Below are 14,293 nucleotides of genomic sequence, written 5' to 3' on the forward strand. Positions count from 1 at the left end.
AGCTAAATATTTGATCCGTACATGACCTTCCTGGCATAAACCCACTTTGGACTTCCCAAATCTTTGTTTCTGTTATTTTCATTACCATACGAATAAGTATTTACTAAAGGTACGAAATTGTAAAAAAGACAAGAATTCTCAATCAAAAAGACGAAATTTAAACTAAAAAAAGTCCATTTCCAAAAATAAAACGAACGGTACGATTTTCAGCCAAAAAGGCGAATTTGTAACAAAAAAAGTTGAACATTCAAACAAGACAGTTTTTTCAGACAAGAATTTTCTACAAAACAGGTGAATATTCCATCCGGAACTATGAATTTTCAACAGGAAAGTTATTTTTCAACTAAACAGTTGAATTATTCACCAAATACATGATAAAATGATGAATGAATTTTGAACAAAAAATTAATTTTTAACCATGCAGTTGATTTTTCTACCAAAATTTTTTTAATTTTCAACAAAAATATACGAATTCTATCCAAAAAGTCTGTCTATACGCACAATCAGAGACTTATTAGAGAAGAGGTAAATTTTAGATCTGTCTGGAATTCCCAGGCTGCTTGTTCAAACAGTATATTCGTTCCGGGACATCGCTTCGACGCTACAGATTCCATAGATTTCATCAATTTAATTAATTTTATAAATTGCCACTACTTTTTTTCTAACACTTCTTTTTTGTTTAAAGTCGTGGCTGATACTTTTTAAAATTAAATTAAATTATTCATACACATAAAAATGTTTGAAAACAATCGCACAAGGACAGACTGAGTAAGTGAGGAATTTATATTTTATTTTAAGTGAAAACAGCCGGTGCAGAAATTTCCCTGGTTGAACCTACTACAACAAGGTCTCTGGTCGGATCGTCGGGCTACCATTGGCTGGGATATTTTTTTTTTAGAAATTGCAAATTTTTTAAGAGCCGTGACATCATCAAAGATGTAGTTATGGATACTACATGAATTATTATTCAAAAAGTATAATTTAAAGATTTATTAGAACAGTGAAACAGAAATTACCTGTTTTAAACTCTTTAAAAAAAACATTACATTTTTTTAAATGTTTTAACTTATAAAATAAAAATGTTATCGTTTCTGCTATGTGCAACAGCAGAAATTTTACAATTTTCTCTATTTTAAGACAATTTTTAGTCTGCAAACTTTAAATTTACCGCCATATATATCACCTTCTGCGTTTGGCGACTGCGTAGACACTCAGTAACTGTCAGTTTCCCTGATGGAATTCCTATACGGGAGACAGAATATAATATTTCAATCATACAATTAATATGCTGGGCAATTTTGTATTTAATTTCAAATTTCAGAAAAAATAATCAACATAGCTTTGACTAACTTTTCCAGTAGCCAGACTACTTTAAACCAGATTACCCAGCGTAATAGTAGGGGAGAGGGTTAAGTTGTGAGAAAGGTTTTGTTTTGAAGCTATACTTTTTCACTGGGTTAACTAAATCGGAAGTTCTATATACCGCTGGAAAGGTAATAAAAATACACAACTTTTGTTCGAAGAAAGTACAGTTATTACAGTTATTATTACAGTTATTATTATTAATTTTGTGAATAATTTAGTGAGTTCATGATTTTTTGCTAAACAAAAAAGTGGCTTAGTTGTGAGACACCTAGAAATATCCATTAAAAATGGGAAAATATGAAGTACAACCCCAATAAATATTTGCAAATACAGTGAAACTCTCCTATAGCGCCAATTTTGGGGCTGGCGGTGGGTGGGAACTAACTCATTGTAGCCCGCTCCGCTTTTGTTTGTTCACGCCTGAGTGCTCGCCTGGGTGACAATCGCAGGCCCGGTGCACCCCGCGCAGTTACCCACCTGCAGTGCGGTGTCAATTCTCAGACGGGCTATAGAAGAGTGGGCTGTTAAAGGCATTCACTGTAATCATTTCTATTTACTTTGAAGGCATTCGGTAGGCAATTAGTATTTTGTTAAATTTCAAATGTAGAAACCTGCACGCAAATCTGTACTGTGTACAGATTTATTGTGTGGCATAACCAAAATATGAGCCCATTATGAGAATGATAGAAAAAAGAATTTTCCAACCGTATATTGGCATAATACAATATTGCATCACAAAATACGAGACAAATGCTAAATGATAATGCATTCCACTCACCTCTTTCAATTGATTCACTCGAAAAAATGGAACTTTGGAAAAAATAAAAAAAATGTTTTTTTCACTCGATTTTCACACACGATATTTACAGTTAATACAATAATGCCTTTATTCACGTCGGTGTAAGCACACAAACTGGCTTATGCCAAAAGAGAAATTTGGCAGTAGTCGCGTCGCCCATATTGATATTGCATGACAGAAAAAATCGACCTTACAACTAAATCCTCTTCCCTAATTGTATCAAAATACTCATCTCTGAATAAACTGTCCTTTTAATTGTTTCGCCTTATTGGGACCGGGCGTGAGTTGCGTAGTTGTACTTGTTTTATAAGTAGAACTTTTTTTTTGTTTAAACTCGCAGCTAATACTTTTTTTTAATTGAATGGAAGTTTTCGTTTCCAGATCAAAATTATTATTGGCCTAATTAAAAAATATTATTGAATGTCTGAATTCTGAAATTTATTTACAAAACATCTCAAAGCTTGTAAACTTCGTAAGAAGAATATCGAGAATGTATACATTGAAATAAAAGTTGCACAATCCCATGGATTTTTAAATTATTGAAGAGTCTCGTCATCCCAAAATTCCGGATGAGTGGTCAAATACTTTTTATAGGTTTCTTTAGTCGTGCTGAAATTTCGGGACGGGTGTATCGTCTTTTCCAGTCTAGAAAAAACTGATGGGTGACCTTTCAGGTTCTGGTGAACAATTCAATGCTTCGTATAGGTATGGCAAATCTATCTGTGTCAAAACGGGCCCTGATCAGAGAACACCTAAAATCTTATATTGCCTACCCGAATAAAAATGCTTCGACTTGAGTACGACTTGAATTGCCCCCAATCAAGAATGTATGATACATATAGGTTGTCGTTTAGATTTCAAAAACAGATGTGCAAGGACAGAGGAGGAAAAAAAGCAAAAGAATGCTGCTCATACTCGAATATGCAAGGAGTTTAAAGAAAGGACTGGTTTGATTTCGAATAGTGGTAACACCGCCAGAAGATTTTTCGCGGATCCTGACCTAGCTGCTGAAATAACAGGAGTGAATAATGAATTGATTGTTAGGTTTTCTCAAATTTTGCCCGTGGTACTTTATGCCTCCAACAGTACACAAAATGTTGCTGCATAGAGCAACGGTTATGCAGCATTTTTTACTTCCACTCGGACAGTATGCAGAAGAAGCTGCAGAAGCACGTAATAAAGATTTCAAGCGGTTTAGAGAATTCAACACACGAAAATGCTCTCGAGTTTCGACTAATGAAGATTTAATGAATTTCTACCCATAAATGTCCAAACAATGCATTTGTTTCTATAATTTGTTCATGAAGTTAACAAGTAATATCGAATCACAAGTCTTTATAACTAAATGGCCAAACTATGCATTTGTTTATAAAATTTGTTTACAAAATAAACAAAAATGATCGATTTATAAGCATGTATTACTAAAAATCTCCAATAGTACAATTTGAAGGCGACAAGAAAGAAAAAAATGGCTTTCAGACCATAAATGTCCAAAATATGCATTTATTCATAAAATTTGTTTATAAAATAAACAAATAATATCGAATAACAAATTTTTATCTTTAAACATCACCACTTCTATATTTTAAGGACGATTAGTAACAAAAACGAACAACTTCTGTCTATAAATGGACAAACTTTGCATTTGTTTATAAAATTTGTTTATAAAATAAACAAATAATGTCGCATGACATGTCTGCATCACTAATAATTACCACTAATACAAACTGAAGGCGATAAGAAAGAAAGACGATTACTTTCTGCACATAAATGACCAAACTATGCATTTGTTCATATAATTTGTTTATAAAATAAGCAAATTATAGCAGAAAACAAATTTTCATGATCAAGTATCATTTTGTCGATAAAATTAAGCAAATGCAACTTAGAAATATACTTTTGAAGCAAAAAATTCATGATGTTGACATTATTATTAATATAATTTGTTTATAACAATTATATTCGAAAACCCACTAATTACATATTTTGCTAAGATGCTTTGACATATATTTTCACAAAGAACGAAATTATTTAAATTATTTATTTAAAGATAAAAAATAATAAGTGAAAAATGACTCATTTTGTCTCTTTGTATGCTTATTTAATAAATAGAAAATAATAAAAATTGAAAAACGCAGCCAGACATCGATGTCTTGGAGACGAACTCAAGACATAACCAATTCGAACTCAAGTCGAAGCGTTTTTACTCGGGTAAAATATAATTTTGAGGTTTCTGAAGGTTTCAATATGCAAAAATAATGTACAGCTGTCCAGTGCTTTTTACATTAAATTTTAGGTTTAGGTTTAAATGCCCATGAAAAATTAAATGTTCTGTCATTGTGAAAAGTTGTAAAGTAGTCTACAATGGAAAAGAACGAAATAATAGTAGCGTCCTTTTTTGTCATATCGTTAGAGTATAGCAGTAGTGGGTGTTAAAATTACCCAAAATGTTTAAATGAAATTTCGATTTTTGAAATTATAATTCATATTTGGATCGTATATAGTCGTATGATGATGAACGGATAAAAGTACTGGCTGCCAGTAGCGTGACAGTACCCTGTAAGAGTCCCGCAGGGGCCCTTCTGTTTAATTGAATTGTAGGCGGGCTGACTCCACTAGAACTCTACTAGAAAATCTAGTAGGGTCTCCGTGGCCTCAGCGTTACGTTCTAGATGGTGCTCCGGCTAGTTTTCCTCACTAGAGCATTCAGCAAAAAGTTAACCATATGTGCAAAAATGAATAAAACCATAATGCTATTTGAGTTCTTTTTTATTGATAATTACCAGTACAAATTTCTCTGCTGATAATACTCCATATTCTTCCAGTCTTCTTTTATCATATCAGAAGCCTTTTCTGCTATCATAATTGTCGGCGCATTAGTATTTCCTGTGACTATATTTGGCATAATTGACGCATCCACAATTCGAAGTCCCGCTACACCATAAACTTTCAACCTGGGATCAACGACCGCCAAGGGATCCACAAAAGGTCCCATTTTGCATGTACTTGTCGGATGATAAATTGTTAATGTATAATGTCGGGCATGGCAACGCCAATAATCCTCAGAGGGAAACGTGAATCCTGAACATTCTGGAATCAAGTTTTCATTCGGTCGTGCATTCAACATCCTCATTGTCGGTGTTAGACTCATTCTGTGAATAAATTTCGTTCCCTCGACCTACAAAATATAGAGATGTATTAGCAGTTCTATAGCTATGTGCATATTTTTATATGTTACTTTATTCAAAAATCTTGACAGGGAAACATTCTTGAGAAAAATATACGCAAGAATCTAAATAAGGAATTACAGTTAACCCTAGAGATGAGGCCCCCTGATATAGTCCTTCCGAGAATTGACGCCGCGCCGAAAGTAGGGGTGAGCGGTGGTCGCTCAGGTGTGAAGAAACGAAAGCGTTTTCTACGAAACGGCACTCTATCTAGGTAATTCCCCACCTGCTTCAGCCCCAAAACCGACCCACTCTCATAGTTTCACTGTATTCGTCTAATGGAGCCCGCACAAAATGCATGGAAAAATGTTTTCGGTGAAATTTTTTCTTAATCACTTTCGATAAGCATCATCTGAAGCTTCAGAAAACCAGACTTGGCTCGAACATTGACCAAAAGGCCTATTCCATACATTGTATGCGGGTCCATTCTTCTTCCTCATTCACTATTTTATAATTTTTTTCTTTGAATTTTAAATTTTTCATCGATATTTTAAAGATATCCGCTTATCCTTAATGCAAGTAAGTTTCGTTAAAGAAATCTATTAGTTCTGACCGAAGCTTGTAATCCGAATTCGACATCCTGACCTTTTTTGTAATTCTAATTTTACGTAAGGAATTGCTAATGTTAATTATTACGAAAATATATATGTCATTCATTCACAGAAATATTTTTACTAATTAACATTTATGTTAACTTCCTTGAGTCAATAGAGAATATGTTTGTTATAATGAATATGGAAAATAATTGTTGCATTTTGCACAGAAAGTTAAACTGAGTTTATTTTTACAGGATATAAATCGATATTAGATTTAACTATTTTTTAATTGTGTAAGAAGTTTTTTTCTAAGCTGATTCGCAATATCTTCAACCACTTAAAATCTTAAATAATATTCTATGTCTTTCGAAAGCTTCAGTGGAAATGTCTATTCCCAGCATCAGGAAAGACAAAATTAGAGCCAGTTTTAAATGTTATATTATGCTTGAAAGTCTCTAAATTCAAAAACATAATTAATTATCTGCACATACCTCACTGTTTTGTGAACTTGGTATAAAGGACGTCATCTCAATAGCCACTTATTCAAATTTTATGTTACAAATCGACATTTTGAATCAATTTTTTAACAAGATGTATGCAGTTAAAATTGAAAAATAAGCGGTTTTATCAAATGTTTAGATCATAAAACTTTTAAATGAATAGTAAACAAAATGTATGAAAATTCTCTAATACATTCTCTATACACAGAATGATATTTGTGTTGAATTATAGAAACCGTTTTCTTAAAATATTATTTTTAATTTAGCAAAAAATAAGTTAAAAATGAACATCATTTCTAACAAAAAGAAATTTACATTGGAACAACAAATCATTTCTTTGAACCAAGGTAATTTCTTTGAATTAAAAGAAATTCCTTTGAATCAATGAAACTTTTCTTTGACTGAGAGTCAATAAAAGAAATTTAAAGAAAAGAAATTCAAAGAAATTTTCTTTCAATCAAAGAATCTTTTCTCAGTGTATTAGCAAAGAGTGAGTAAAGAAGAAATTCGTAGAGAGCAAAAAATATTTTTAGTCATTGAAGCGATTACACAGCCCTAAGAAAATGAGACTTTGGTTCCCCCTCTAGGATGTGTCAATGTGTGCGTGGTTTCCTACATAATTTTCTTGTTGAATCCGAATGTGACCATAAAAAATTAAGTAGAGAAGACCTCACATTTCTGTGTTATCATGTGATTTATGTCTTAAGACATAACTCTCTGGTCTGGCTATTTAATACAATAAAAATTCTATTTACCAAAATATCAAGATCTCGAGGGTCTGAAAAATAATTCGGAACAATAATTGGCTGATCTTCAGGATCAGAACTCCTTAGCTTGACAAAACCTCTACTTTTGGGCCTCAGAAGTACAGGCAACATCGAATAAGCATCTTTGTAAAGAATTTCCTCAAAGACATTTGCAAAAAATTCGTCTTTTAGACCAGTTCCTCTTTTTCCAAAAAATCCTCCATCTGTGTTGTCAGCAACTGATGCAAGAAATAATTGAAGATCTGGATAATCATCTTCTTGCTCTGCATATCTGAAAAATAATACAAGGATTACCAAGTTACCAGATATTTAATACCATAAATTTCTGACTCTTAAATTATTTCACTGATGATGTGCGTTCATCATAATAAATTTTCCATTCAAAATCTGCTTCCATCGGTATGAAAATCACTTTCGTGATGTTAAATATATCTTCCAAATTATTTAACATTTTGTTCAGTTTTAGGGTTCATTTTATTGGGTAAATTCTGCACTTTTTCACTGTAATTGTCTACTCATTTGTTAGTGAACTTTTACAGATTTGGCAAATGGCTTAAGCGCGACGAAAAATAAGCTCTATAAATTTAGAAAAATTTAAACAATTTTAGAGGTATAGGTAATTAAAGAAGGTGAAGAAATCCCCTTTTTTAAATGGACATTTTCGTATAGCGTTCAATAAAATAATTGAAATAAGGGTAATTAATTGAAGATTCGTATACATTTTAAGACTATAGATGTTTAAATTTATAAATTGTATCGAAGATATGACATACATTTGAAAATATAATAAAAATATCAGTGTACCCGAATTTTCAGTCTGCTTTACTTAAATCTTAAATAGCATCGCATTAAAAAAAATATACCTTGAAAAAACCTGGAATTTTCAGGGAATTATTTTCCAGGATTTAAGTAGATACCACTCAGATAGAACTTTCCGTCTATTTATTATTTTGAAGAAAACTTGATTGGTACAAGGACTTTTACTGAATTTATAAAAATCTTTTACTGTATTGTACTCACTTTGTGTTTATAAAAGCCATAGCTTCAGATTGTGGAACCAAATATAAAAGACCAGTTTTGTTTAAAGCAAACTCTCTCACAGCATCTAGAGATACAGATTTTGGCAGAACAAATGCGAAACCACCAGATTCTTTATAACCATGTGGAGGATCAACCAAATAAGTAATTCCACCAATGGCCACATGATCTTGTAAATTTTTTCCCACACCTGGCAAATTTTGAATCAAGGGGATCCCCATTTCTCTCAAATGTTTCGCAGGACCAACTCCAGACAGTAGCAACAATTGTGGAGATTGTATAGCTCCAGCTGACAAAATTATTTCACAATTAGCATACACTATGTGCTTTTTTAAACCTCGTTTGAATATTACACCATAAGCTCTTTTGGTTATTGGTTCGATCAAAATTTTGTGAACTAGGGAATGTGTACTAATGTAGAGGTTCTTTCGATGTTTAGTAGGTCTGAGAAAAGCTTTTGCTGCGCTGCATCGAAGTCCATCTCTGGAAAATATGTAAATGTTTAAAAACTATTTTTACATTCTCATTATAATGAGAAGGCATTAGTTTTATGTGAAAACTGACTATCGCGGATTCCTCTAAATCTCCAAGTTTCGAGACCCCCTGAATCCAAAATAACCGGTTTTAAGATGGTGTTGCATTGTCATCGTTGTCGTTGTTATCGTCTGTATACCGGATAACTTTTAAAACACTAATCGGATTCAATTGCAATTTGATGCACAGCTTCTGGTGCCAAAAGGAAAAATCAAGTTCGTTAACCATATGTTTTGGATACAAATTCAAAAAGTTAGAGCATTTAAATTTTTTTAGACCACTTTTTTCAAGATTTAAAAGTTCTATTTGCGGCTATTCGTAGTACTCGAAGACTCGAACAATTTATCCCAATAATTTTTTTTGACAAAAGGAAAGTTACCAGAGTTATAGCATTTTGAAAATTAAAAGAAAAAAATTAACGTTTTAAGCTAAAGCTCGAACTAAACAACGCGCGATATGAAAAAAACTCAAAAGAAGACAAACATTGCTTTTTGAAAGCTCTACAAGATTATTAAAAAAAAATTTTGAATTTTCTTGAAAAATCATAAATTCAAATTTTGATCGCACATAATAAAAATGAAAAATACAAAATTCCATTCAGCGATCAAACTATGCAAGATAGACAAAAATGTATTAAAAAAATTAGGCACCCAAAAAAGGTCCACAAATCTATTATGAATCAATTTTTATAGGACAGTCAGGTTTTGTTTTATTCGTAAAAAACAACATGAAAAATAAAAAATTAAATTTTTGGACAAGCGACACAAGCTACGAAAAAAAATTAAACAAATTTGTTCACCCAAGAAAGAGCTTCAAATTTCTTATAAACTTTTGTTATAAGAATACGTTAGAAATAAAAAGTTAACTTTTTTAAAAACGATACAAGTTAATTACGAGATAACAAGATAACTTTTTATGTAGCAAAATTTTAAGTTCAAATTGTATCTACAAATTTTCGTGGAATCGCTTTACGCTAGGATGCCTATCTTTGGTATAAATCTTAAAAATAACAGCGAAAATGAATAAGTAAAATTTATGTACATTATTTTCCAATATCTGAATAAGCAATCCTAGACCGCGGCACACAAATAAATGCAATATAAATTTGATACAATCGAGGAAATAATACAGTTTAACATAATGTAGAAAAGTTCGTATTTTGGACAAAATCCATTACGAAGAACCATACACGTTATAAGAATGTGTTCGTTAAAGCCGAAGGAGCTTTAAAAAAGATAATTCACAATCGCCAAATTACAGTTATCGATGCTTTGGGTTTTAATTTTAAAAATAATATGGGGGAAGTTAAAGAGCGAGCGCATAGCGGGAGCTAAATAAATTATCGAGCGCGAGAACCAATAGTCGCGCGCCCTACTATCTATTCAAAAAATATAGGCAACTCGATTTTTGTACAGATTTTCATGAAAATCTTAGCAGAAAAAAATTCTTAAAATATGAGACAATATGCGTGTCACAGCTGAAGGTTTTGCCAATACTGACACAAAGTTTCAAAATGTTATGATAATTAGCGGTCATTTCCTCGCTAATGTAATGTAAAAACGTAGGGAGGTGTCATCTCCAAAACTAAGGAACGTACAGAGATAATTCTTTAAACAAATTACATATTTATGGCTTCTGAAAGTTTTGCATGTATTTGCAATGAGCAAAAGGTTGCACTTGAATGTTTAAAAAATTATTTTCTTCTGGGAAAAATACAAAAAACTTTACGATAATCGGGGCAATTGTATTGCTTTTTTTGCATCAGGGCTTAGGGACTGTATAAACAGCCTGAGTACGAGAGAAGGTCGTATTGCACGGGTAGTAAGTAACGCCAGCAAAGTGTCCTGCTGAGAATGCAGTTGCCTCGATTGTCTTAAAGTCTTTAGTATTTTTCCATAAAAAAAATAATTTTTTGAATATTCAGTGTAATTTTTTGCTCGTTGATAATACATACAACACTTTCAAAAGTCAAAAGTGTGTATTTTGCTTCAAGAATCATCTCTGTACGTCCCTTAGTTTCGGAAATGACACCTCTCTGCCTTTTTGTTAATAACTTATTAACAAATAGTTATTTTTGTCTCTAAATTTCACAATTGTGCACAGAAAGGATCAACAAAGCCATATATTTTTTTCAGAATTCCTTATAATTTATTTTCAGTAACTTAGAGCAATTCAAAGTTGAGTATTCGGAAATGATAATATGATTAATCGCATGTCATCTCATATTTTTTTAATTTTGTTCTGCTGAGATTTTCTCGAAAATCTGTACAAAAATCGAAGTACCTATATTTTTTGGACAGATAGTAGGCGCGCTCAAGCTTCCGTGCAAAGCGAAACGCTTGCACGCAGATTTTTAAAGTTTTATGTTTGTTTGGTATTTGGTTTGTCTGGCTCCCTCGTTGTTTGAAAAAATGAGCTAAGATTAACATTTTTTCAAATGTGTGGCATTTTACTACAATTTTAGTATAAAAATAATATAACGTAACTATTAACCATCTACCTAAGCGTTCCATGAGAATATGTAAAGCCAGTCTGCTTTTTCCCATTGACGTCCAGAACTTCATACCCCATTTCTTTTCCAGCTTCAAGAAAATATTTCGTAATAGGAGATTCATATTTATATCTTTCTACAGTCAAATACCCCCCAACAGAGTGATACTCTGAATCAACGAATTCCGGAATCTTAATGTCCTCCGATTTTTTAAAATAAGGTAAAACACTATCATAATCCCACCCAGGATTTCCATAATCTCTCCAACTGTCATAATCTCTTCTGTTTCCTCTGACATAAAGCATCGCATTTAAAACACTGCTTCCTCCGAGAACTTTTCCTCTTGGCCAATTACAAGAGTGGTGATTCATGCTTAAACAGTAAGTCGATGATCTTTCAGTTTTAAATTGCCAATCTAGATCAGTAAGCTGAAGGGTTGGAAAGATTAGCGGTACATCAGTGAGGACAGTTTCATCTCCTCCAGCCTCCAATAGCAAAATACTCCAGTTTTTGTTTTCCGAGAGTCTATTCGCTAAGACTGATCCAGCTGATCCCCCACCGATGATTATAAAATCATAACTTGTTTTTAATCTCTTTATGGGAATTGATTTAATTCTGTTTTTTTTGTCAACGATGTCTCGACGTTGGAGTATTATCATGAACCTTAGAAACAACATAAATGTCACTTCAGGAACAAACGAAAGGGCAATTCGTGTGGCTGAAAATTCAGTAATCAAAGACATCCTGATGATTTATCTCGAAATATGCAATTTCACGTTCTGGATTCTTACAATTTAAAGTATAGTTTACTCATTGGTATTCTGACTGGGAACTGTCTTCATTTGACTCTTCAAATTTAATAAATTTTCTACGTAAATCTCAAATTCAAATTCAAATTAAGTGTATTTTCACTTAAAAGACCTTGAAACGTGCCAGCGAGATCGTTCATGTTCAGTATTTTTGATAAATCTTATCATTCTGAGGGCTTCACTTTTTTTGTAATGGTGAAATGAAAAGAGTTGAGAACGTATGTATGTTTTCTAAATTCATCATTAAATTAGAAACTTGCGCGTGCCACTGATAATAATTATCGTAACATGTACGAATTGGTGAAATATGTATAATAGTAGATACTTGGGATTAAACACTGAACGCACCCGTGATAATAAATAACTCATTCAAAACCCGAAGTATCGACACACTTCGCCTGGTCAGCAAAAGAGTCGGAAGAATGACTGAAATAATTATTAAATCTCAATTATAATCCTCCAATTCTTTATGTGACGTATTTTATAAGCACAAGTGTCTCAATAAAAAATGTGTGATGAAAGAGTATGTTTAATAACAATGATTTCAAGTTTGTACACATTCTCTTCCGACATTCGGTTCGTTAACCTGAACGATATTTTTATTACAGTTTCCATGCACCTGCTGTAATTCATAGACTGCTAAATAAAAAAAGTCATTGTTGTTGGCACCTTCTAGTAGTTTAGATTTAAGTTTTAAACTTTTTAATACTTTACAATTACTATTCTAAATTTCAAGTTATTATTTGTATTTTCAAATGATCAAGTTCATTTCATGCTAATAATGGATATTTTTACAATTTTATGGTTTAACCCTGCATTGTGTTAACTTATATAAAAAATTAATTACCAACTATGTAAAACGATTATTATCCATTTTTCTTTCATATGCAAAGGCTCCTAGTTGGATGACGTAATGTAATTGTATGGTCCTTTAAAAAAATACCACAAAAAAATGCCAGGTGTCAAGTTAAAATCACAAATGGATCAAAATTATGCACTGATGAAAGCCCAACTGTTCAAAATACATCTTACTCGAGGAAGGTGTATACATAATATAAATTTAAAATTCCTAGATCGTTTTTCCAAAGTCTTCTGATTTTAAGAAGTAAATATGGTTTTCTCGGTGTTCAAAATAGATCTTCTCCGAGGAACTTGTGTTCAGCATAGAAATATCAGATTTGTCGACTGTTTTTCGAAGGTCTAGTCAGTCGGAAAATTAAACCTGTTAGTTCGGGGGGTTTAAAATACATCTTCCCCGAGAAAGATGTGTACACAATAGAAATTTAAGATTCCTCGAACTTTTCGCCAAGGTATCGCCAGTCTTAAAACTAACCCTGGTAGTCCAAGTTTTCAGAATATACATTTTCCCAGGGGAAGGTGTATTTAGCATAGAAATATCAGACTCTTCGACTGTTTTTTGAAGGTCTAGTCTAGTCAATCCGAAAAGTAAACCTTGTAGTCCTGGGGGTTCAAAATATAAATTTAAGTCACGCCGATCGTTTTTCTGCGATCTCGTAATATGAAAAGTAAACTTGGTAGTCCAAGTATTCAAAATACATATTCCCGAAAAAAATTGTGTCCAGCATAGAAATATCAAATTCTTGTACTGTTTTTCAATGGTCTAGTCAGGCTGAAAAGTAAACCTGGTATTCCAAGTGTTCAAGATACATCTTCACTGAGGAAGGTGTGTAAGGAATATAAATTTACGGTTCTTTGGACGTTTTTCCAAGGACTCTTCATTTTAAGAAGTAAGGCTTATAGACCCGGTTTTCAAAATACATATTCCTGGAGAAAGATGTGTTCATAACTGAAATTCAAGTCACCCTGGAGATTTGTCAAATCTCTCGTGGTTCTAATAAGTAAACCCGGGCGCTTAAAGCTGAAACGCATTTTTATAAAGTAAGGTGTGTTCATAACTAAAATTTAAGACACTTCAAGCATTTTTTCAGTCACTTCATTCTACAAAGCAAATCTGTTAAACCATATTTTTAGAATACATCTTTGTCGACAAAGTTTTGTTAAGAAAAGAAAACTAACATTCCGCAACTGTTTTACCAAGGTTTCGTAATTCTCAGAAGTAAACCTTGAAATTGAGATATTCATGATACATCTTTTTCAAGGATGATGCGTGCAGAACTGAAATTTCATCCACGCTGACCATTTTTCGAAATATTCGTCGTTCTAAGAAGGGAACCTGGTAGTCCAGGTGTTTAAAAAATACATCTTC

General features: G+C 32.5%; 1 protein-coding gene across 1 annotated transcript in view; it reads left to right on the forward strand.

Moving 5' to 3' along the window:
* Positions 1 to 14,293, forward strand: part of LOC117166834 (flotillin-2) — a 342,246-nt gene that overhangs the window by 295,008 nt on the left and 32,945 nt on the right. The gene's annotated exons all lie outside the window — the stretch shown is intronic.

This window comes from Belonocnema kinseyi, chromosome 2 (genome assembly GCF_010883055.1).
Source record: "Belonocnema kinseyi isolate 2016_QV_RU_SX_M_011 chromosome 2, B_treatae_v1, whole genome shotgun sequence".
Taxonomy (NCBI): Eukaryota; Metazoa; Arthropoda; class Insecta; order Hymenoptera; family Cynipidae; genus Belonocnema; species Belonocnema kinseyi.